Here is a 24,533-nt window from a genome sequence, read left to right as displayed (position 1 = left end):
TCCTATTATTTTGCTCCATATGATTTCTTCAACACTCCACGGTTTGGCTTCCTGGTTCCCTGTCTACGGATTCTGGGAGAGGTGTTATTTGTGTCTCCCTAAACGTACACCACAGACAGTAGCAGGAACAAAGATGGCACATCCAGCTGAACAAAGGTTTATTTTGATGCTTTTTGAAGGAGAAATAAATGTTAATGATGATAACAACCTGGTATTTGTTAAGTGCGTACTGTGTGCCAGGTACTGTACTAAGCACTGGTGTGGATACAAGCAAATTGAGTTGGACACAGTCCCTGTCCCACCTGGGGTTCGCAATCTCAATCCGCTCAAAGCGGTCAAAAAAATCTGATTGAATGAATAGGTATTGAATCCCCATTTTACAGATGAGGTACCTGAGGCACAGAGAAGTGAAGTGACTTGCCCAAGGGCGCACAGCAGACAAGTGGCAGAGCTGGGATTGGAACCCATGACCTTCTGACTCCCAGGTTTATGCTCTATATAATTAGTGAAATAATAATTTCAGTATTTAAGCAACTGAAACGTATTTAACACTCTACTAAGCTTTGGGGTTGATACCAGTTAATCAGGTTGGACATGCCACTATCCCACAGTTTTGGTTGTGGTGGGGAGAACAAGTATTTAATCCCCATTTAACAAATGAGGAAACTAAGGCATAGAACAGTCAAATGAGTTGCCCAAGATCACACAATAAGCAAAGAGCAGAGCCGGAACTTAAAACTTACATCTCCTAACTCTCGGGTCTGTGTTCCTTCCATTAGACCACACTACTTCTCAAATTTACTCTTTAGTAGGCACTGCCTTAAAAAAAAAAGTATGCATTCTTACACTGTTGACTCTGATAGTTGATTGTGGAATCAGCAGGAACAAATTTAATTCATCTAGGAGAAAATTACTGCCCTTTAACAAGCAATGTCTTTTTAACCACTTACCTAATTATCATAATTTTCCTCAGAATTTATATTATTTTTATGTCTTGAACAGAGATGTGAGAGCTGCAATTTGAGTGTTCACTGAACAGCTCCAAATATTTCAGCTTTTATCCTCAAACTCAGCTGACTCTCCTCAAAACGTACAATATGAGGAGAATTATTCTCCAGAGAGCAAAGCACACGGAGGCCTAACTAAATGGATTAAATGATGATCAATCAGTCAAAGGTATTTACTGTACTAAACGCTTGAGAAAGTGCAATATATTAGAATTAGGAGACTTGATATCTGCCCGCAAGGAGCATCAGTCTACAGGGGGAGATGGACATTAAATTACAGATAAAGTAGTAGAATACAGAGAAGCAGCGTGGCTCAGTGGAAAAGAGCCCGGGCTTTGGAGTCAAAGGTCATGGGTTCAAATCCCGGCTCCGCCAATTGTCAGCTGTGTGACTTTGGGCAAGTCACTTCGCTTCTCTGGGCCTCAGTTACCTCATCTGTAAAATGGGGATGAAGACTGTGAGCCCCCCGCGGGACAATCTGATTACCTTGTAACCTTCCCAGTGCTTAGAACAGAGCTTTGCACATAGTAAGCGCTTAATAAATGCCATCATTATTATTAATAACATTTACACTCTTAGCGTGTGAGTCCCATGGGGGACAGGGACTGTTTCTGACTAGATTAAATTGTATCTACCCCAATCCTTAGAACAGTGCTTGACACATAGGGAACCAGTGTTGCCTAGTGGAAAGAAAACAGGGCTGGGAGTCGGAGTACCTGGGTTCTAATTCCAGCTCCTCCATGTACCTGCTGTGTGAATCTTGGGAATCTCTGCGCCTCAGTTCCCTCTTCTGCAAAATGGGGATTCGATACCTATTCATTCATTCAATCAGATTTTTTTAAGCGCTTACTCTGTCTCTCCCCACTTCAGTCTATTTTTCACTCTGCTGCCCAGATTATCTTTGTACAGAAATGCTCTGGGCCTGTCATTCCCCTCCTCAAAAATCTCCAGTGGTTGTCTATCAACCTTCTCATCAAGCAAAAACTCCTCACTATTGGCTTCAAGGCTGTCCATCACCTTTCCCCCTCCTCCCTCACCTCCCTTCTCTCCTTCTACAGCCCAGCCAGCACCCTCCGCTCCTCTGCTGCTAACCTCCTCAATGTGTCTTGTTCTCATCTGTCCTGCCTTCGAACCCGGGCCCACGTCCTCCCCCTGACCCGGAATGCCCTCCCTCCTCACATCCACCAAAATAGCTCTCTTCCTCCCTTCAAAGCCCTGTTGGGAGGTCACCTCTTCCAGGAGGCCTTCCCAGACTGAGCCCCCCTATTTCCCCTGCTCCTCCTCCCCTCCCCATCGTCCTCACTTCCTCCCTCTGCCCTACCTCCTTCCCCTCCCCACAGCATTTGTGTATATTTGTACCTATTTATTACTCATTAATGCGTATATAGCTATAATTCTATTTTTTTATTCTACCTCCTTCCCCTCCCCACAGCATTTGTGTATATTTGAACATATTTATTACTCATTAATGCATATATAGCTATAATTCTATTTTTTTTATTCTGATGGTATTGACACCTGTCTACTTGTTTTGTTTTGTTGTCTGTCTCCCCCTTCTAGACTGTGAGCCCGTTGTTGGGTAGGGACCATCTCTATATGTTGCCGATTTGTACTTTCCGAGTGCTTAGTACAGTGCTCTGCACACAGTAAGCGTTCAATAAATATGAATGAATCATCATCAATCGCATTTATTGAGCGCTTACTGTGTGCAGAGCACTGTACTAAGCGCTTGGGAAGTACAAGTTGGCAACATATAGAGACAGTCCCTACCCAACAGTGGGCTCACAGTCTAAAAGGGGGAGACAGAGAACAAAACCAAACGTACTAACAAAATAAAATAAATAGAATAGATATGTACAAGTAAAATAAATAGAGTAATAAATATGTACAAACATATATACATATATACAGGTGCTGTGGGGAAGGGAAGGAGGTAAGATGGTGGGGATGGAGAGGGGGACAATGGGGAGAATGAATGAATGTGTGCAGAGCACTGTACTAAGAACTTAGGAAGGTACACTACAACAGTCAACAGACACATTCCCTGCCTCACTCTTCTACTTAGACCTTGAGCCCCATGTGGGACCTGATTATCTTGTATCGAACCCAGTGCTTAGTACAGTGCCTGGCACATAGTAAGCATTTAAGAAATACCACAATTATTAGTAAGCACCTAACAAATACTATAAAAAATGCATATGAAAGTGTCAGGGGCTGGGGAAGCTTAAGGGGTATAATAATAATAATAATGACATTTATTAAGCGCTTTCTATGTGCAAAGCACTGTTCTAAGCGCTGGGGAGGTTACAAGGTGATCAGGTTGTCCCACGGGGGGCTCACAGTCTTAATCCTCATTTTACAGATGAGGTAACTGAGGCACAGTTAAATGACTTGCCCAAAGTCACACAGCTGACAGTTGAAGGAGCTGGGATTTGAACCCATGACCTCTGAGTTCAAAGCCTGTGCTCTTTCCACTGAGCCACGCTACTTCTCCCGAATGTACAGTGAATTATGCCTGAGACTATAACCACCCCAAGAGTCCTTAAACCAGTGCACGTCAAAACAATCAATGGTATTTATTGAACCCTTACTATGTGAAGAGCTCTGTTCCAAGCTTCTGGGAGACTACATTGCAACACAATTAGCAGACACGTTCTCAGCTCATAATGAGCCTTCTAGAGAAGCCACACCTGTAGCTGGGAAAGAATTTGTGTATATCTCTGGATGCCATTAATGTCCTTTCCACTTGTTCCCAATGCAAGCTTCTGTTTCAATTTTTTATTTTTTATTTTAATGTTTATGGCATTTGTTAAGCACTTAGTGTGTGCTGGGTACTAACTGCTCGGTAGAAACAAGCTAATCAGGTTGGACACAGTCCACATCTCCCATGGGACTCACAGACAATGTAACTGAGGCACAGAGAAATGAAGTGTCCAAATCTGATCGGCTCATACCTACCCTAGCTTTTAGTACAATGCCTGGTACACAGTAAGCGCTCAACTAATACCATGGGAAAAAAAAAGTGATGTGCCTAAGGTCACACAGCAGACAAGTAGTGGAGCCGGGTTTAGAACCCAGATCAATCAACTAATCAAATAAATCCTTCTGACTCCCAAACATATTAAACCACACTGCTTCTCACGAGTTCCCTAGCTTTTCCCTGTAGTTTGTTGTCCCATCAGTCTCTTTGGACTGAGCACCTGGGAAAGAAAGCAGTTCTTTTTTTTCTATTTGCAACGAAATAGTATCCCGTGCAGATGTTCTAAGAGATAAAAATATCAAATAAGAGCATTTATAATCGGACAATAATGATATTATTAATCATAATAATTAATAATTATTAATTATTATTAGCGGGGATAATTATAATTATTAACTATAATAATAATAATTATTAACGAGGATAGCAGCGTGGCTCAGTGGAAAGAGCATGGGCTTTGGAGTCAGAGGTCATGGGTTTGAATCCCGGCTCCGCCACATGTCCGCTGTGTGACCTTGGGCAAGTCACTTAACTTCTCTGAGCCTCAGTTACCTCATCTGTAAAATGGGGATTAAGACTGTGAACCCCACACGGGACAACCTGATCACTTTGTATCCCCCCCCAGCGCTTAGAACAGTGCTTTGCACATAGTAAGCGCTTAACAAATGCCAACATTATTATTATTATTATTAAGTAGGCAGACAGAAGTGGATTCAAATGAATCCTTGAGTGTCACCCACACAAACGTGTGACTTGCTTTCTCAAACTGTCTGGATTTTGATGCCTTATTTCCACTTAGAGTCAAGAGAACGGCCTGGGTTGTTATGGCTTAATTGCTTATTTAGATTGAGAACACCATGAGCCTCAGGGATTGTGTACGACTGATTATCTTGAAGCTACCTCAATGCTAAGCATAGTGCTTGGCGCATAGTAGTGCTTTACCAAACCACAGTTATTTATTGATGAGAGTCTTCGGAGATGAATTCTTAGGTCTAAGCTCTGTAGATAGATTTCATTTTGTCACCTCCTAAAATTTCCAGAATACAAGCTATATTCAGATTCTGTGGAAGGGAATGAACTGACTTCTTCTTGAAATACTTCTCTTTTGTCACTTTCATTAATGTTTTTTTCTCCCGCTAATTATCAAATGTTATGCCTCCTCCGACTGTTGTCCCAATCTGAAACCCGATTGTAATTATCCCCGACATCGTTCGCATGAATCATCTGGCTGCGTCTGCTTGAATCTTTTCATTTGGAATTGGTGCCAGAATCGTTCGCTTGTATTTAACTGAACAGTATCTGTTTTGTCTGCCTGCCTGTCGTTCTGACTTGCAGGTTTTCCATCTCCGCTCTTTCGCTGGAAAGTGCAACACTTTGCTCTGACTCCGTGATATTCACTTCCAATATCCACTGATACCTTGACAATAATGGATTCTTAAAGGCCTTGGAAGAAATCGTTTCCACTCTCCTTCGCCAGGGTGGCAGTGCTGTTCTGCTGAAATCAATCTGTGTTCTGTAAATAAATTGGTAATAAACACCCTTGCTTATTGGCATCAGCCAGAGGAACGGATAAAATCCCCAGCCAATTACTCCACCATGCTCGGAATCAGGTAGCTGATTTGCAGTCAGAGACAGAGTCCAGATATCCTATGGGGGTTCTCTTGGGATGACTTCCTGACTCTATCAGAAGTAAAACACCTCAGCAGGATTCAAGCCTCTGGCTTATGCAATGTCAAAGGAAAAGAGTCAAGGTGCCAAGCTTTCATGCCTGCTTCCCTAAGAGACCCAGAATTTGCTGCTACTAAAACAGATCTGTTGGAAAAAGATGAGTCGCGCAAGTGAAAACAAGTCTCTGATGGCCTTGTCCATCGTCAACCCAGTGAAGAGCTTGATGCTATCATCTTTAGCAGCTGCCGCTTTGCTGCCACTTTTTGGATTGTGTTTCCAAACGAACCATCCTTTGGTAGGGATTTCAAGTTGGAGGTGAAAAACTTTCTGTTGAAACTAGGTCAAGATCATTGATGAGTAGACATGAGATGCAGTGTTGTTTAACGGAAAGAACACAAGCCTACTGTGGGACCTTGGACAAGTCACTTGACTTTTTACAATGGTATTTAATAAGTGCCTACTATGCATCAAGCACTCTTCTAACCACTGGGGTAGATACAAATTAATCAGTCTGGATACAGTCCTCGTCCCATATGGGACTCACAGTCTAAGTAGGAGGAAGAACAGGGAGACTTCTCTGTACCTCAGTTTCCTCATCAGTAAAATGGAGATTAAATACCTGTTCTCCCTCCCCCTTACACTGTGAGCTCCATGTGGATTAGGGATTGTATCCGGCCTATCTAGTCCAGCGCTTAATACAGTGTGTCACACATAGTACGCACTTAAATACCACAACTATGATTATTATTATGGGGCCGTGACAAAGTTACTTAGCAAATATTTGAATTCTGTTTTCTCCTTAAAATCACTTTAGGGATCTTTTGCTAAAGCTTCTGTCATCTCTTGATTTTTATCAAGGTTCACTGGAACACAGAATGAGAAATCAATGCTTCAGATGTATCATTATCATCAGTATTTACTGAGGGGCTAAGTGCTTGGAAAATATCAACAACTTAGAAGATGTGATTCTTACTCACAAGGAGCTTAATGTATAATAGGGGAGATAAACAGAGCAGTTTATACTGAAAACTGGGGCAAGAAGGAACATAGACATAACTGGTGAAAGCAAAGCAAAAATTCAATATGGAAATGAATAAATAAATGCATCACATGAAAATGGAGATGAGGACCAGTCAGAGAGTGATTTCTGAAAGAAGTGCCTTCTTAGAGACTTTGATGATTGGAAAGAATTTTGTTTGGTGGATTTGGGAGAAGTAAAGTATGCGAGTTTGGAGGTAGAAGAAGAAGAAAGTGGATATGTAAAGAGTCAATTGGTGGAGAGTCTTAATACTAAAGGTCAGAAGTTTCTATTTTTGTGTGAAGAAAATTAGATGGCCAATGGGGGTTTTCAGGAGGGATTTCAGAGCAAAGTGATGTTTAAGTAAAATGATCAAAGCAGTGGCTAGATTGATCCAGGTAGTAGGTAGTAAAGTTCCATAGTCTGAACTTTCCCGTTCAATGTACTTGAAAAAGGATTTACTTTCAAAAGTGGTGGTTCCTAAAATTCACCAACTCCCATTACGTATGTAGAGGGGAGTTGAGTTTGCAATAAAATGCAGGCTAAATTCCAAATACATATTCACCTTACTTGACACTAGATTGGAGAAAGATAATCATAATCATCATTGCGGTATTTGTTAAGTGCTTACTATGTTCCAGGGACAATCTCATGAGAAGCAGCATGGCCTAGTGGATAAAATACAGGCCGGGGTCATGGATTCTAATTCTGGTTCTGCCATTTATCTGCTGTGGACAAATCACTTACTTCTCTGTGCCTCAGGTCCCCCATCTGTAAAATGGGAATTAAGACTGTGAGCCCCGAGTGGGACAGGGACTGTGTCCAATCCAATTACCTTGCATCCATCCCAGCATTTAGAACAATGCCCAGCACATAGTAAGTGATTAACAAATATAATAATAATTATTAAGTGCTTCATCGATAATAACTACATTTGTTAAGTGCTTAATATGTGCTAAGCTAAGATGCAAGTCTAAGTAGGAAGGAAAACGGGGATTTAATTCTTATTTTACATTCAAGGAAACTGAGGTACAGAGATGTTTATTTGCTCCTTGTGGGCAGGGATTGTCTATACTTATTCTTCTGTATTGCACTCTCTCAAGTGCTTAGGATAGTGCTCTGTACACAGTAAGCACTAATAACCATGGATTGTTAAGTAAGAGGCCCAAGGTCACCCAGAAAAAACTGGGATTACAACCCACATCCTCTGACTCCCGGCCCACGCCTTTTCCACTAGGCCATGTTAAAATTGGAGACAGTAGACTATGTCCTGCTGGGCATATAAAGTTACTCCCAGAACAAGGGAGGTATTTTTAAAGCTGGACGACATGATATTTAATGGCCAAAAAGTATCTTTTAACAGATGGAACCCAAGTGTCTTTGAAAAACTCATTCACCTCTGGCAAGGCATAAAAAATAGTCTGATTTACACTGAGGCATCAGCATGCTTATCTGCTGGGTACATATTACGTTGTCGGCTCAAGTATCTTAATGCCTGGTCTATTATTGATCTTCTATTAAATCGTGATCTTCAGAAGGGCAGAGACCATGTCTTGTTCTGTCACAGTGGAGGTGAGGGCACTGCAGTCTGCTACTTTTCAGGTTCCCTGTCTGTCCCGCAGGTCCAAATGTACTCATTCATTCACTCAATCATATTAATTGAGAGCTTACTGCATGCAGAACACGGTACTAAGTGCTTGGGAAGTACAATTGGGCAACATATAATAATAATAATAATAATAATGGCGTTTGTAAAGCGCTTACTATGTGCAAAGCACTGCTCTAAGCTCTGGGGGGGATACAAGGTGATCAAGTTGTCCCACATGGGGCTCACAGACTTAATCCCCATTTTACAGATGAGGCAACTGAGGCTCAGAGAAGTTAATCGACTTGCTCAAGGTCACACAGCAGACATGTGGCTGATTCGGGATTAGAACCCATGAACTCTGACTCTCGAGCCCGTGCTCTTTCCACTGAACAACGCGTCTTCTCCCAATCCCTACCCAACAACGGGCTCACTGTCTAGAAGGGGGACACAGACAGCAAAACAGAACAAGTAGACAGGTGTTAATACCATCAAAATAAATAGAATCATAGATAAATACACAAATACACTCCTAAACCTAAACTAACCATACAGCAATGCTAGTTCCTGATCACAGAGAGTGTGGATGATTCGGGGCAAACCATCTCCACTGATTAAAAAAAAACAATTTAAGCACATATACTGCTGATAGTGTAATAATCCCCCTTCTTTACCCTAGAAAAGAGTCTTCATCAGCGCTTAGTACAGTGTCCAGCATTTAGTTCAGTGTCCGGCACACAGTAAGTGCTTACCAAATATTATTATTATTATCCACCACTACAAACATGGTTAGGATCTCATTGTCAGGAATGTCATCATCAAAATAATAATAATAATTATGGTATTTGTTAGATACTTACTATGGGCTAGGCACTGTTCTAAACACTGTGGTAGATACAAGACAGTTGAGTTGGACACAGCCCCTGTCCTACATAGGGCTCACAGTCTTACTCTCAGTCTTAATCACAGTCTTACAGATGAGGGAACTGAGAACCAGAGAAGTTAAGTGATTTGCCCAAGGTCACACAGCAGGCAAGTCAAAGAACAGCTCTCTCTTGATGTCTCTGTCTCTTGGACTCTCCTCTCAAACTCTCTCTACGTGTGTGTGCATATATACATATATGTATGCATGTAAAAGATCATCACAATAAAATAGTAATAATAAAAATAATAATAATAATGATGGCATTTATTAAGCACTTACTATGTGCAGAGCACTGTTCTAAGCGCTGGGGAGGTTACAAGGTGATCAGGTTGTCCCACGGGGGGCTCACAGTCTTAATCCCCATTTTCCAGATGAGGTAACTGAGGCCCAGAGAAGTTAAGTGACTTGCCCAAAGTCACACAGCTAAGTGGCGGAGCCGGAATTTGAACCCATGACCTCTGACTCCGGAGCCCGTACTCTTTCCAATGAGCCACGCTGCTTCTCATAATAATATAATATAATATAATATAATATGATATAATATAATATGATACAATATGATATTATAATATAATATAATAAATATAATATAATATAATATAATATAATATAATATAATATAATATAATATAATATGATATAATATAATGTATAATATAATATAATATAATATAATATAATATAATATAATGTAATTAATAATAATAATTCTGGTAAAACTGTGGTATTTGTTAAGTGCTTACTGTGTGCCAGGCACTGTACTAAGTGCTGGGGTGGATACAAGCTAATCGGTTTGGACATAGTCCCTGCCCATATGGGGCTCACAGTCTCAATCCCCATTTTACAGATGAGATAACTGAGGTCCAGAGAAGTGAAGTGACTTGCCCAAGGTCACACAGAAGACAAGTGGTGGAGCCAGGCTTAGAACCCAGGTCGTTATGACTCACAGGCCATTCTCTATCCACTACTCCATGCTGCTTCTCTAAAAAAGCTCCAGTGATGATCTTCAAACAGGATGGACATCATTGATTTAACCATCTAACTCGGCAGAGATCAACAGATTCTCTTTTCAGTTGGGAAAAATCATCAACTTTCTGCAATAGAATCTTTTGGAAGTTTGTCTCATTCCCTCTTCTCCATCTCCAGTCTTTCCATGTGAGGATATCCATGTAGGGGCAAACTGCTCAATCCGTCTATAACCTTGTTCTTCAAGAACCAGAACTTCTTCTAAAGTCTCCTCTTCGAAAAGTAGAGGAAATGACACCTTGATCGGAAACATTAACGATCCTAAATTGGTCATGAGAATTATTGAAAAGTTCAGTTCTGAAAATCCAAATCCCGGCTCTTTATGTCCTTCCTCAGTGGAAAGAGCCCGGGCTTTGGAGTCAGAGGTCGTGGGTTCGAATCCCGCCTCCACCACATGCCTGCTGTGTGACCTTGGGCAAGTCACTTCACTTCTCTGAGCCTCAGTTACCTCATCTGTAAAATGGGAATTAAGACTGTAAGCCCCGCATGGGACAACCTGATCACCTTGTATCCCCCCAGCGCTTAGAAGAGTGCTTTGCACATAGTAAGCGCTTAACAAATGCCATCATCATTATTATTATTAATACAATGTCAGAGACTGGCTCAAGCCCCAGTAAGCTCCCCAAAACTTTGATCTAGTGGACAGCGCCTTGGAGTCAGAGGGTGTGGGTTCTAATCCTAGCTCCACCCCTAACCTTCTGCTAACCTTGAGCAAGTCACCAAACTTCTCTGTACCTCAGTTTCCTCTTCTGTAAAATGGGGATTAAATACCTGGTCTTGCGTCTACTTAGTCTGTGAGTCCTCATGTGTCTGTATCTGACTATATCAATTACACAGACTGCATTGGTTAGTTCATTGCTTGCCATGTAGTAAGTGCTCAAAAAATACCACCATTGTTATCATTATTATTATTATTATCCCCCTGTTCATCCAGTTTTCCAAATTTCAGTCACTCATTCTACAGTTTTTATTGAATGTCTCCGTTGTGCAGAGCATTAAAGCCCTAAACAATTGGAGGCATACAATAGAAGTCAAAGTCACTCTTTCTGCCTCCAAAGACTTTACAATCTAATGAAGCATCTGATGTCAGTGAGCAGCCTAAGAAAGCGCTCTGAAATTAAGATCGCATGCTCTACTTCTTTTAATATTCTTCCCCACCCCAAGCCTGATGGATTTTGAGCCCTGGTCCAACTTCTTTCACTGTGTATGGACGAGACTAAGGATGATTAATAATAATTAATAATAACTGAGGTATTTGCTAAGAGCTTTCTATGTGCCAGGCACTGTATTAAGCGCTGAGGTGAACGCAAGCAAATCGAGTTGCACTCAGTCCCCTTTCCACGTGGGGCTCACCGTCTCAATCTCCATTTTACAGATGAAGTAACTGAGGCAAAGAGAAGTGAAGTAACTTGCCCAAGGTCACACGGAAGACAAATGGCAGAGATGAGATTAGAACCCATGACCTTCTGAACCCCAGGCCCTTGATCTATCCACTGCTCCATGCTGCTTCCCTTGATTATATAAAATTAGAACAGAATCACTGTCATTCAGATGTTTTTTGCCCAATTCATTCAATTCAGTCGTATTTACTGAGCACTTACTGCATGCAGAGCACTGTACTTAGCGCTTGGCTAAGCAATGTAACTTTGCCCAGATTCTCTGAAATACACGAAGTTTCATTTTTATAGAATGTGAGATTTTGGGCTAATTACAATTTCTCCCTTAAATACAGTTATAATTGCGATTACAATTACAATTTATTTCCTAACGATGAAAAGTGGTCTAGTGGATAGGAACATATTCTGGAAGGTCCTTGTCTGCTGTGTGACCTTGGCCAAGTCACTTGAATTCTCTGTGCCTCAGTTACCTCATCTGTAAAATGGGGATTGAGACTGTGATCCCCATGTGGGACAGAGAGTGGGATTGTGTCTAATTTGATTCGTTTGTCTCCATCACATCACTCAGTACAGTGCCTGGCTCATAGTAAGCACTTAACAGATGGTGCAATTCTTATTATAATTATTGATAATGATAATTTCCAGCCCAGTAACATTGATGTTGCTTTGGAGTTGTACATGGGAGAAAGACAGCCTTCTCCCCCAGACATGATAAGAAAATTTCTCCCCTTCTGGGACCTACTACCCCCATTCGCTCTACAAGAATCCAATCTACAATTCCACCATATTGAAATCAATCAATCAATCATATTTATTGAGCGCTTACTGTGTTCAGAGCACTGTACTAAGCCCTTGAAATTCCAGGGTTTCTACACTTCTACCCATGGTATAAAGGATATCATAGAACCATAGCCTTTAGTTCTTTGTGGGCAGGGAACATGTCTATTAACTGTTGCACATAGTCTCTAAAATGCTTAGTTACAGTGCTCTGCACACAGTAAGTGCTCGATAAATACCACTAATTGATTGATGACAATTTCAACTTAATCAAAATAGGACAGTATCATACTCTCCCTCAGAAAAAAACCCTTCGGGGTGCCAGAAAAGAGAGATTAAGGCTAAAAAAATTCGTAGAGAGTGTTTGGAAGAGTCATAAATTGCATTACCAACAGCTCATGAAACCAAGAGATTGAGGCTGTTGAAATATCAAATAGTCTGTATTCGAGATGATTTCCATTCAGAAAATTCAAATTTCAGTCCCAAATTATCCTGTGATGATGTTTCGATCCCAGGGAGACTGGTGGTGCTAGGCTCTCAGGAAGTAAAGAGAAACGGGGTAGGGATACTAAGGGATTCTTTACCCCTGAAAGCTTGTAAAACAAAGAGAAACTCCTACTTTTCAGGACCTTTCTAAGTTCAAAGTTTCTCCCGTTCCTGACATTCCCAACAATTGTTGGGATCGTTGGAACAATCATTCCCACCATCCTGATGAATGAATGAATCAATCAATCTTATTCATTGAGTGCTTTCAGAGTGTAGAGCACTGTACTAAGTGCTTGGGGGAGTATGATATAGCAGAGTTGTTGAACCCACAGAAAGTTTACAGTCTAGAGGGAAGGAGGGAAGACAGAAGCCTTGGATCACAGGACCATGAGATCACCCCTCTAACCAAACTCTGGGAGTCCATGCGTTGGAACCGACAGTAGCAAGAACTTCCTGGATCCTTCCACTCAAAACCATAGCAGATGAGAGCCTTTCCTTAAATAATCAGAGACCGTATCTAGTGTCCACCCTATCGGTCACTGGGAACGTTGACGGAATACGATCCTCTTTGGAACAATAAGAAAACAAGGCAGATGGAGGATCACCCCTCTAGCTAGTAAAAATAATAAAAAATTATAGTGGTAACAACAACAATGGTATTTGTTAAGCTCTTACTATGTGCTCTAAGCTCTGGGGTAGACTCAAGCTAATCAGGGTTGACACAGTCCCTGTCCCAGATGGGGCTCACAGTTTTAATCCCCACTTCAAACACAAAGTAACTGAGGCACAGAGAAGGTCACACAGCAGACAAGTTTTAGAACCTGCATCCTCACTTACCTATTGCATTTTAAATAGTCACTTTTTAAATTTTTGCCCTCTCTCTCTTCCTAATTTGCCTCTGTCCCCATGAACTATTTATATGTTAGCCTCTTGTGGGAGAGGGAGCCCATTTGAATTATTTATCCCAAGACTTAGTATATTGCTTCATACACTGTAAGCTAAAAAAGTTGTTAGCTGCTTAATCAATCAGTCAGTCAATCAATGGAATGTATTGAGCACTTACTGCATGCAGACCACTGTTCCAAGTGTTTGGGAGAGCAGAAAAGAGTAAGTAGATGTGCCAGCACTTAGAACAGTGCTCTGCACATAGTAAGCATTTAACAAATGCCATTATTATTATTATCATTATTATTATCCTTGACCTCAAGGAGTTTACAATCTATCGGGGAACACAGAAATCAAAATAAATTGCAGGCAGGGGAAGCAACTGAGTATAATGATATTCAATAATTCATTTAATCGTATCTATTGAGCACTTACAGTGTGCAGAGCACTGCACAAAGTGCTTGGAAGAGTACAATATAATAATAAAAAGACATATTCCCTGCCCAAAATGAGTTTACAGCTTAGAGGGGGAGACAGACATTAATGCAAATAAATTATCAGATATGTACTGTATCATCTGATTTATTATTAAAGAGTACTTCACCATCTTTTCCAAAATTATTCAAAAAAGAATATACAGGAACTCTGGTAAAAACATCTGGGATTGGAGCTGAGCATATCTGCATTGGAGGGGTCAGATGAAGACACAGAACAGGGTTTCTGTTAGATTCTATTGGTACTTCAGCTATAGAGACATGATTATTAATTATTAATCATATTTATTGAGTGCTTACTGTGGTGTTCAAAGCACTGTACTGAGTGCTTGATAGCATTTGCTAGCAATCTTGGTTTTTGAGCAGCAAAACTAAGGAATCCAATTCTCACCCCAATGGGTTAGGGAACTAAAAAATGTCCTGCCTATATTTTTGTGTGAACATATGAAGTGGCTGATTCTCAGCTTCACTCACATATGAATATAAAAAGAAATTCCACCGTAAGCATTTACCTTTAAATGTGAAGGACAGCTCGATACATATGCATATATTTGGGAAAACTATAATTAGATTACATGTGCAATATACTGTAAAATGAACCCTGCATATATACATACAAAATACTACCATATACGGGAGAGTTATGCAAAGCTTTCCTTTAAGCAGAATTTATTACAAATGGGACATGGTTTGCCCCACTCTTTTTAGCAACAGGAACATTTACTGTTCTATTTTTAGCCTTTACTCCTGATTTTCTAATTTTCTCTCATTGCCATATAATTTTATTGCGTAGGTTTTATACTTCTCATTCCTGTTTTACCTTGCCCTTCAGATTCTATTTCGATTGGCTTTCTGCTTGACTGGAGTCCAGGTTTCAGATCCCTCCTTGTCAGGCAGTCAGTAGAGACTTTAGTTTTATTGCCCATAACAAATAAAAGTTATCTTCCCTCTTTAAAGCTTATCAGTGACTGGAGAATCTACAAGTTCAAGAGAACACCGAGGCTGACCATAATACTGATGAGCAGAGGAGACAATTAGATTGCAATCATTTGTTTAAAGGATTTAAGGTCTCTTTATGGCTACTGTGAGCCATTATTAGAGCTTTTATTGCTTTGCTGTGGAAGGGAAGATAAGACAAAAGATAATTTTGTAGTTTGTTTGTGAAGAGAATCTGGTGAGGAAATCTTTTCAGAGAGGGTTTCTGAAAGCTGTGAACAATCCCTGTTCTGCATGTAAAAGCCTTGGGATTGTTCGATGAAGTATTCATTAAAGGACAGTGGTTGCTTTTTGAGTGAGCCACACCTCTTCTCCTGCAAAATTGCATCTGAAGCCTCGGTGTCTCCAGGGGCTTTCCTATATGTTATCATCATCTTGGGTGCCAATACTCACAGGAGGAAAGAGAAGGAAAGGGAAGAGGAAGAGGACACCACACTGGAAGAGGAAGGATTTTTAATCAATCAATCACAGTCAGTCATATTTATTTTACACCTATTGTGTACAAAACACTGTACTAAGTTTTTTCATTTCTTTCTATCATATTTATTGAGCGCTTACTGTGTGCAGAGCACTGTACTAAGCGCTTGGGAAGTACAAGTTGGCAACATAACTAGTACAGTGCTCTGCACACAGTAAGCGCTCAATAAATACGATTGATGATAACTCTCGGGAGGGTACACTCTAATATTCATTAATCCATTCAGTCGTATTTATTGAGTGCTTACTGTGTGCACTTGTACTGTACTTCCCAAGCACTAACTTGTACTTCCCAAGCGCTTAGTACAGTGCTCTGCACACAGTAAGCACTCATTAATACGACTGAATGAATGAATGAATACAGAGCACTGTAGTGAGGGCTTCGAAAGTACAATTTGGCAACAAATAGAGCCAATCCCTACGGAACAACGGGCTCACAGTCTAGAAGAGGGGAGACAGACAACAAAACAAAACAAGTAGACTAGCATCAATATAAGTAAGTAGAATTATAGATGTATATACACACATCATTAATAAAATAGAATGATCAATAGGTATGTATATACACAAGTTCTGTGGGGTGGGGACTTGGGTAGAGGAGAGGGAGGGAGTAGGGGTGGTGGGGAGGAGAGGAGGAGCAGAGGAAAAGGGGGGTTCAGTCTGGGAAGGCCTCCTGGAGGAGGTGAGCTTTCAATAGGGCTTTGAAGGGGGGAAATGTGCTAGTTTGGCGGTTGTGAGGAGGGAGGCCAGAGGAAGGACGTGGGCCAGGGGTCAATGGTGGGACAGATGAAAATAAGGCACAGTGAGGAGGTGAGCACCAGAGGAGCGGGGGGTGCGGGCTGGGCTATAGAAGGGGAGAAGGGAGGTGAGATAGGAGGGGGCAAGATGATGGAGAGCCTTGAAGCCAATAGTGAGCAATTTTTCTTCATATGAAGGTTGATTGGCAACCACTGGAGATTTTTGAGGAGGGGGATGACATGCCCAGAGCATTTTTGTAGAGCGATTAGGTGGACACATTCTCTGCCCACAGGGACCTTACAGTCTAGGTGGGGGGAGGCGACCGACATTAATATAAATTACGGATATGTACATAAATGCTGTGGGAAATAATGATAAGGCATATCATAATAATAATAATAATTATAGTTGTTAAGAGCTTACTATGTATCAAGCACTCTACATAGAGCTGGGTTAGCCAAAAGATAATCAGGTCAGACAAAATCCCTGGCCCATCTGGGGCTCAGAGTCTACATAGATGGGAGAACAGATATTTTACAGAGGAGAGAACAGGAGGCACAGAGAAGTTAACTGCTGCAAAAGGTCACACAGCAAACAAATCTTGGAACTGGGATTAAAATCCAGTTTCTCTCGCTCCTAGGCCCGTTCTTTGGCCACTAGGTCATGCTCCTTTGCTATAATGAAAGAGCCCTAAAGCAAGAGTGCTGTAACTTTGGACGGCTGTCCAGATATTTCTTAAATGGGATACCAAGTATGGGAAGGTTCAGAGAGTCCTCAATGCAAATGAACCTCAAGACAAATGATACATCAGAGGCCTTTGAGATGATTGGAAATGTAGAGGAGATATCTCAGGGACCAGTAGCATCATGTAATGTCACTTTCCCTTTAATTTATTAGACATCAGAAATTTCCGTGTTCAAAGCTTGCTCAAGCTTTTCAGCTCAAAATGTTAAAAGCTTTTCTAAACAAACGTGTTTCCATTCTCAAACGGCGACATTTGAAAGAATGGCCTTAAAGGCTAATAGAACATTTAGATGTGCACTTAAAATTCTAGACTAACACATCATATTGTATTTCGGTGACAGAATACAAGAAAGGAAATGTGGATATGATTTCTTTTAGGTTTCTTAAAAACCACGTCAAAAACCACACCAATTTTGACTGTTGCAAACCAAATGCATACGTGGTGTCATTTATGGCCATTTATAAGAAACCCAAGTAATATCTGTGGCACTCGCTTGAATCCAATATTGATCCAATATTCCTAAATATTCAAATGCACAGACATCGCTCAAATATGAGAGTAGAGGTTAGCAAACTGCGCAGACTTGAAATCAAGACTGTGAGCCCACTGTTGGGTAGGGACTGTCTCTATATGTTGCCAACTTGTACTTCCCAAGCGCATAGTACAGTGCTCTGCACACAGTAAGCGCGCAATAAATACGATTGATTGACTGATTGATTGATCTCAATGTCAAGAGATATCTGAGAAATCAAATCACATATGGTCTCATATTTTCTTCTGTAATGGATCCCAGCTCCCAACTAGAAGGATTTGCAAAATACAGAGATGGTACGTCCCAATAGAGTCAATTAGGAGGTTCATGACAGCTTCACAGTTGGAACAAACCATGATATTCAGTATCACCGAAAGAAAACATTCATTAACGTACAGAAAATCATCAAGCACAATGGATCCTGCCTCTGTTAGTCCCTCAATGCAGGGGTGAGGCCATCTCTGACACTATTTGGTGTTCAGGTCCTTAATGGGCCTGAAAGGGACGGATATCTCCCGGCCAAAAGGTCTTCTGCCCGGGGTGTCCCCCTGCCTTCTCTTCAGAAGACAGTGAGCAGCCAAATACGGGTAAGACCAGTGCGGGCATGGATGTTCCCCTCTGCCTGGGCTGACTCAGTTGTCCTCTCAGATAACAGTGAGCAGCAGCGATAGGCATTTCCTCCCAGCCTTTATAGTACACTCATTGACCTTTACATCGAGCTTCTTCTGTGTAATGGCCCTCATCTACCAATTACAGTTCCACTGTCTTCAGCTCTTAGAAGACATCTGGTCCAGACCCCTGCCCGTGTGCCAATATTTAGCTCTTCGCTAGGAGCCAATAGGTCTGACTCACTTGTGATCACAGAAAGCAATGTGCCCAGGGGCATTAAATTTAACACAGTGTTTACCAAAGTATGAAAAGCACGCTTCAAGGGGATTTTCCCAGTTATTTTGGAGGAAGAATATTCTTCAGTTACTTTTTTTAGTGATATATGTTAAGCGCTTACTATGTGTCAAACACCGTTCTAAGGCTTGGGGTAGATACAGGTGAATGGGGTGGACGCAGTCCCTGTCCTCATGGGCCTCACAGTCTAAATAGGAAGAAGAACAGGTACTGAATCCTGATTTTGCTGCTGAGGAAACAGATGGAGAAGTGAAGTGACTTCCTTAAGGTTGCACAGCAGGCCAGTGGAAGAGTGGGGATTGGAACCCAAGTCCTCTGGCTCCCAGCTCCATGCTCTTTCCACTAGGATGCAATCATCATCAGAGTTATTTGTTTTGAAGATGTAATAAGAATGTATAGATGGGAAAATCCAGATCAGAGCAATGTGTTGAATACAACCAAGATTATCCATGGGAATTTAAGGACTGTTGCAGTAAAAAGATATTGCTAAGTAGACACTCTAGCCTCCCCCTGAGAAGGATCCATTAGGTTGTAAGGTCCTCGAGGGGAGAGATCCAGTCTTATATTCTTATTCCATGTTCCCTAGTGCTTAGTACAGGAGCAGGCGCACACAGTATGCGTTCAATAAACACCGCTGATGTTGGAAACGAAGGAGCTAGCATTGACAACAGTAAAGTGGGAAGAGATTGTGTCATATTGTTATGTCATACTCTCCCAAGTGCTTAGTACAGTGTTCTGCACACAGTAAGTGCTCAATAAATATGATCAATTGATTCAATTTCTAGGAAAGAATTGGACCTCATCCACGATCATCCCTCATGAGCATCGTCTACCTTTTGTTTGAACCATCTATGAAATTGCAGTTCTTTCTTTTCCCCAAACACCACTGTGGACTGACAGTTCCTACAGAACATCACAAAAGGCAATTAATTCATCCAGCAGGGCTTCACACAGAAGCAATTTGTCTGATACGTAACATTTGATTTTTAATAGTTGCTCATCCACCAGGGGAGATTTTCAAGTTCATCCTCAGTAATGGGGAAGGGCAATCGGCTAGCAATATGCCTGGAGGTCCAGGGGCACCAGTTCCTGAGGATGTGAAGAGGAGGGTATTAGCAGGTTAGATAAACAGGAACGGGATGAATGACATTGCTCTGGAAGAAACTGAGACTGAAATTGGATTCTACTGAATGCTCACAGTGATTCACCATAAATACAACTGATTGCATAGTTCCGGGCATTGTAGCAGGGATGTAAGGGGGTGGGAGGTAGATTCTCAACTTAAAATTAGACCCCAAAAAGATAGACCATGGGGGGAAGAGTTATGTCCGAATATTCATGGTTCAAATTCAGATCTATCAATAGTTTGATGAGGCATCCACTGTAGGCAAGACTTTGTACTGAGCCCTTGAGAAAATATGACAGGGTTAGTGGACTTGATTACTGCCTTCAAGGAGCTAATCATTGAATGCAACAACTTTTGGTTGTATTTTTTTGTGTCTAGGAATTGGTATAAGTATTAGTATTGGTATTAGTCCTCCTCTAACTGATGATGATGATGATGGTATTTGTTAAGCGCGCACTTATTATGTGCCAGGTACTGTTCTAAGCACTGGAGTAGATACACGGAAATCAGGTTGTCCCACTGGAGGCTCACAGTCTTAATCCCCGTTTTGCAGATGAGGTAACTGAGGCACAGAGAAGTGAAGTGACTTGCCCAAAGTCATACAGCTGTTAAGTGGTGGAGCCGGGATTAGAACCCATGAACTCTTACTCCCAAGCCCGGGTTCTTTCCACTGAGCCATTCTGCTAACTGTGCCGATTACCCTTACTACTATTGCTAAAACATTTTTGAAGGTAATACCATAAGCCAAGGATGGTCAGCTTGAAATATCTGAAACAGGCAGTGGGAAGATCAAGTAGAGAAGCAGCATGGCGCAGTGGAAAGATCACGGGCTTTGGAGTCAGAGGTCATGGGTTCAAATCCCGGCTCTGCCAATTGTCAGCTGTGTGACTTTGGGCAAGTCACTTCATTACTCTCAGCCTCAGTTCCCTCATCTGTAAAAAGGGGATTAAGACTGTGAGCCCCCCGTGGGACAACCTGATCACCTTGTAACCTCCCTAGCGCTTAGAACAGTGCTTTGCACATAGTAAGTGCTTAATAAATGCCATCATTATTATTATCAAGAGGTGGGAAGTCAGGAAAACTGAGGCTCCAATCACAGCTCTGCCACTGGTTTGCTGTACGACCTTGGGTAAGTCACTTGATATCTCCGAACCTCAGATTCCTCCTCTGTAAAATAGACATTAAATGTCTTCCCATTGTTTTTCCTTCTCCTGAGAACCCCGGGGTGCTTAGGGTTTGGGTTTTACCTGAATATCTTGTGTCTAATCCAAGGATCAGCATTAGTGCTTGGCACAAAGTAAGAGGTGAATACATCTTCTAATTAACAATAACACATACCTCAGGTACATATGAAACCTTTGTCAAGAGGAACATCCTAGCAAGTTAACTCCTTAATTATGCTGAACTTTTAAACTTTTTTATATGCATATATATGAATGAACACATATGTATATATATATATGTGTGTGTGTGTGTGTGTGTGTATCTATTTGGATATATGCACATGTACACACACTTTCAATGCAAGTTTCCTTTTTTTCCCCTCCCAAATTAAGTTGAGCTCAAAATAATGATTCTTTGATTTGGTTTAGGCATCTTTAACTTTCTCTCCTTTCTTCCCATATCCTCTACTCTCTGACCTGACAGAAGCAGGTGCTCTCAGAGAATAAACGTGGCTTAGTGGGAAGAGCATGGACTTGGGAATCAGAGGTCCTGGGTTCTAATCCCGGCTCTGCCACTTGTCAGCTGTGTGACTTGGGGCAAGTCACTTAACTTCTCTGTGCCTCAGTTACCTCATCTGTAAAATGACGATTAAGACTGTGAGCCCTGAATTGGACAACCTGATAACTTTGTATCTTTCCCAGTGCTTAGAACAGTGCTTGGCACATACTAAACACTTAACAGATACCATCATCATCATCATCATTATTATTACCCAGTAAGATGTCAACCTTGAATGGTAAAAGAGTGAATATGATTTCCAAAAATTAGACAGTTTGCACTTAGGCTTTCTTTATGGCCTGGGAGAATGTAGCACATTGTGAAAAATGGCCTTTTAATGAAGAAGCTGATTAGAATCTGGCAGGAGGGCATTAACTTCATCTTAGCATGTCCAAAACAGAATGCATTATCTTTCCACCCAAACCCTGATCTTTCCATGACTTTCCCATCACTGAAGGCATCCTCCTGGTAACACAAGTTTTTATTTATTACTTTTATTTATTCACCCTACTGAACAGTGATCTGAACGTACTAGTTTCTCAGCAGATACTACTGATCGATTACTTTATTTCACCCCTAAAATTGGACCAAAGTGATCCTCAGTGCTATTTTGAATGAATTCACTGAAATTCCTCCTACATCTTAACTGCAGCTATTTTGAAGGTGGGCCAAAATGATCCAAACAAGTCAGAAGTGCGATCTAAAGCTTTCCCATCACAAATGGTCACCAACTAGTGGATAGAGCACAGGCCTGGGAACCAAAGGACCTGGGTTCTAATCCTGACTCTGCCATTTTCCTCCTGTGTGACCGTGGGCAAGTCTGTGTCTCACTTTCCTCAAATGCAAAATTGGGATATCATACCTGTTCTCCTTCATACTTGACTGTGATTCCCATGTGGGACAGAGACGGATTTCCACCTAACTTGTATCTGTCTCACCATTTAGGACAGGCTTGATACATACTCAGCACTTAACCAGTACCATTTTTTAAAAAATGTTCTTGGCTTTGTTCACTTGCCGAAACAAGACAGCATTCCCCAGCCCATTCCCTGTTGGGTCTTGCACACTCTATTTTCTAAACAAAAAAAATATTACTAAAGCAGTTTTTCAGGCTAACCCATTCATCGCCCAACATATGCACCATGTTTAAGTTTCAGAAGTGAAAGGAGTTTCTCTAAAAGTGTGATTTTATTTAAATGACAGGTTTTGACAATTCTTTAAGACAAATTGTATATTGCATGTCATTGTTTCCGTTCCCATAGCTGCTATTAGATCAGTATATTTCAGAAAATAAAATAGTAATGTCACTGTCTGAGATGTATCTCTCTGATATATACTAGTGTAATTCTAAATTGAATTCAATACCCAAGTCTGGAGAAAACTGAATAATCTCACTAGGGAGTATGAACACTGTTGAAGCTATTGCTTACAGAGAGGACTTTAATGTAAAGCTACATTTGGTGTTAACTGTAGTTCTCAGATATAGCAAATTCTTACTTTTAAATAGGTCTGGAAAAGGGACCAGAAATTCATTTGTGATAACTCCATTTCACTTACCATCCCCATAATCAAAATGTGTTTTGTACCTGCAAAATCACTTTGAGCTTTTCAAAAGTAAAAAAAAAAAAAAACAAAGAAAGAGACAAGAAAGAAAAGAAGATAGCTTGTTCTCCACAAAGGAGAACTGCTGTTAAAAGTCAGAGGACAAACCTCACTTGCTATGACAATTTTGTATGGCCTCAGAGAAGAAAATTTGGAGACAGGAATAATCTAAAGCAAAATCAAAATGGAGAAGTGTCTCAGTTGAGCAACAAAGTGAAATTGGAAATAATTGTCAATTTTCACTACAATTCTTTTTTCCACTGAATTAAAAAGTGAACTCAGATTTGAATAAATGAATTTTGAAAGAACCAACTTTCCATTAATATGTTCCCCAAAGTCGGAAAGATGACGATAGCTATCTGAATCAGTTTCCAGATCCCAGAGTTGAAGCTAAATCATCCAGAATACCCTAATCCCGACAGCTCCATTTCAGACAGTTCCCCCTCTATTTCAAAGCCTTACTGAAGGCACATCTCCTCCAAGAGGCCTTCCCTAAAACCACCTTTCCTCTTCTCCCACTCCCTTCTACATCCCTTGACTTGCTCCCTTTATTCTTCCCCCCCTCCCAGTCCCACAGCACTTATATACAGATCTGTAATTAATTTATTTAAATTAATGTCTGTCTCCCCATCTAGCTTGTTGTGGGAAGGAAATGTGTCTGTTTATTGTTATATTGTACTATCCCAAGCACTTAGTACAGTGCTCTGCACATCGTAAGTGCTCAATAAATATGATTGAATTGAGTTGAGTTGTGTCCACAGGACCACTGGGGACAATGGAAGTGATTCTAGCTCTTTTCGATTTCACCTGGTGAAATTTCAGCTGTTTAGCCAAGATGCTATGCCATGTCAGGACCTGGACTTCGTCCAGCTGATATCATCATCATCATCATCATCAATCGTATTTATTGAGCGCTTACTATGTGCACAGCACTGTAGTAAGCGCTTGGAAAGTACAAATTGGCAACATATCGAGACAGTCCCTACCCAACAGTGGGTTCACAGTCTAAAAGGGGGAGACAGAGAACAAAACCAAACATACTAACAAAATAAAATAAATAGAATAGATCTGTACAAGTAAAATAAATAAATAGAGTAATAAATATGTACAGACATATATACATATATACATATATCACACTGAGGCTGGAATAAATATCTGCCAAAGGAAGCTAAGACATGGCTTTTTGTCTCAATTCATTCAGTCGTATTTATTGAGCACTTACTGTGTGCAGGGCACTGTACTAAGCGCTTGGGAAGTACAAGTTGGCAACCTATAGAGGCGGTCCCTACCCAACAACAGGCTCACAGTCTAGAAGGGGGAGACAGACAACAGAACAAAACATGTGGACAGGTGTCAAGTCATCAGAATAAATAGAAGTAAAGCTAGATGCACATCATTGACAAAATAAATAGAATAGTAAATATGGACAAGTAAAATAGAG

The sequence above is a fragment of the Tachyglossus aculeatus genome, chromosome 25, assembly GCF_015852505.1.
Source record: "Tachyglossus aculeatus isolate mTacAcu1 chromosome 25, mTacAcu1.pri, whole genome shotgun sequence".
NCBI classification, from domain to species: domain Eukaryota; kingdom Metazoa; phylum Chordata; class Mammalia; order Monotremata; family Tachyglossidae; genus Tachyglossus; species Tachyglossus aculeatus.
This window is presented reverse-complemented; position numbering follows the sequence as displayed.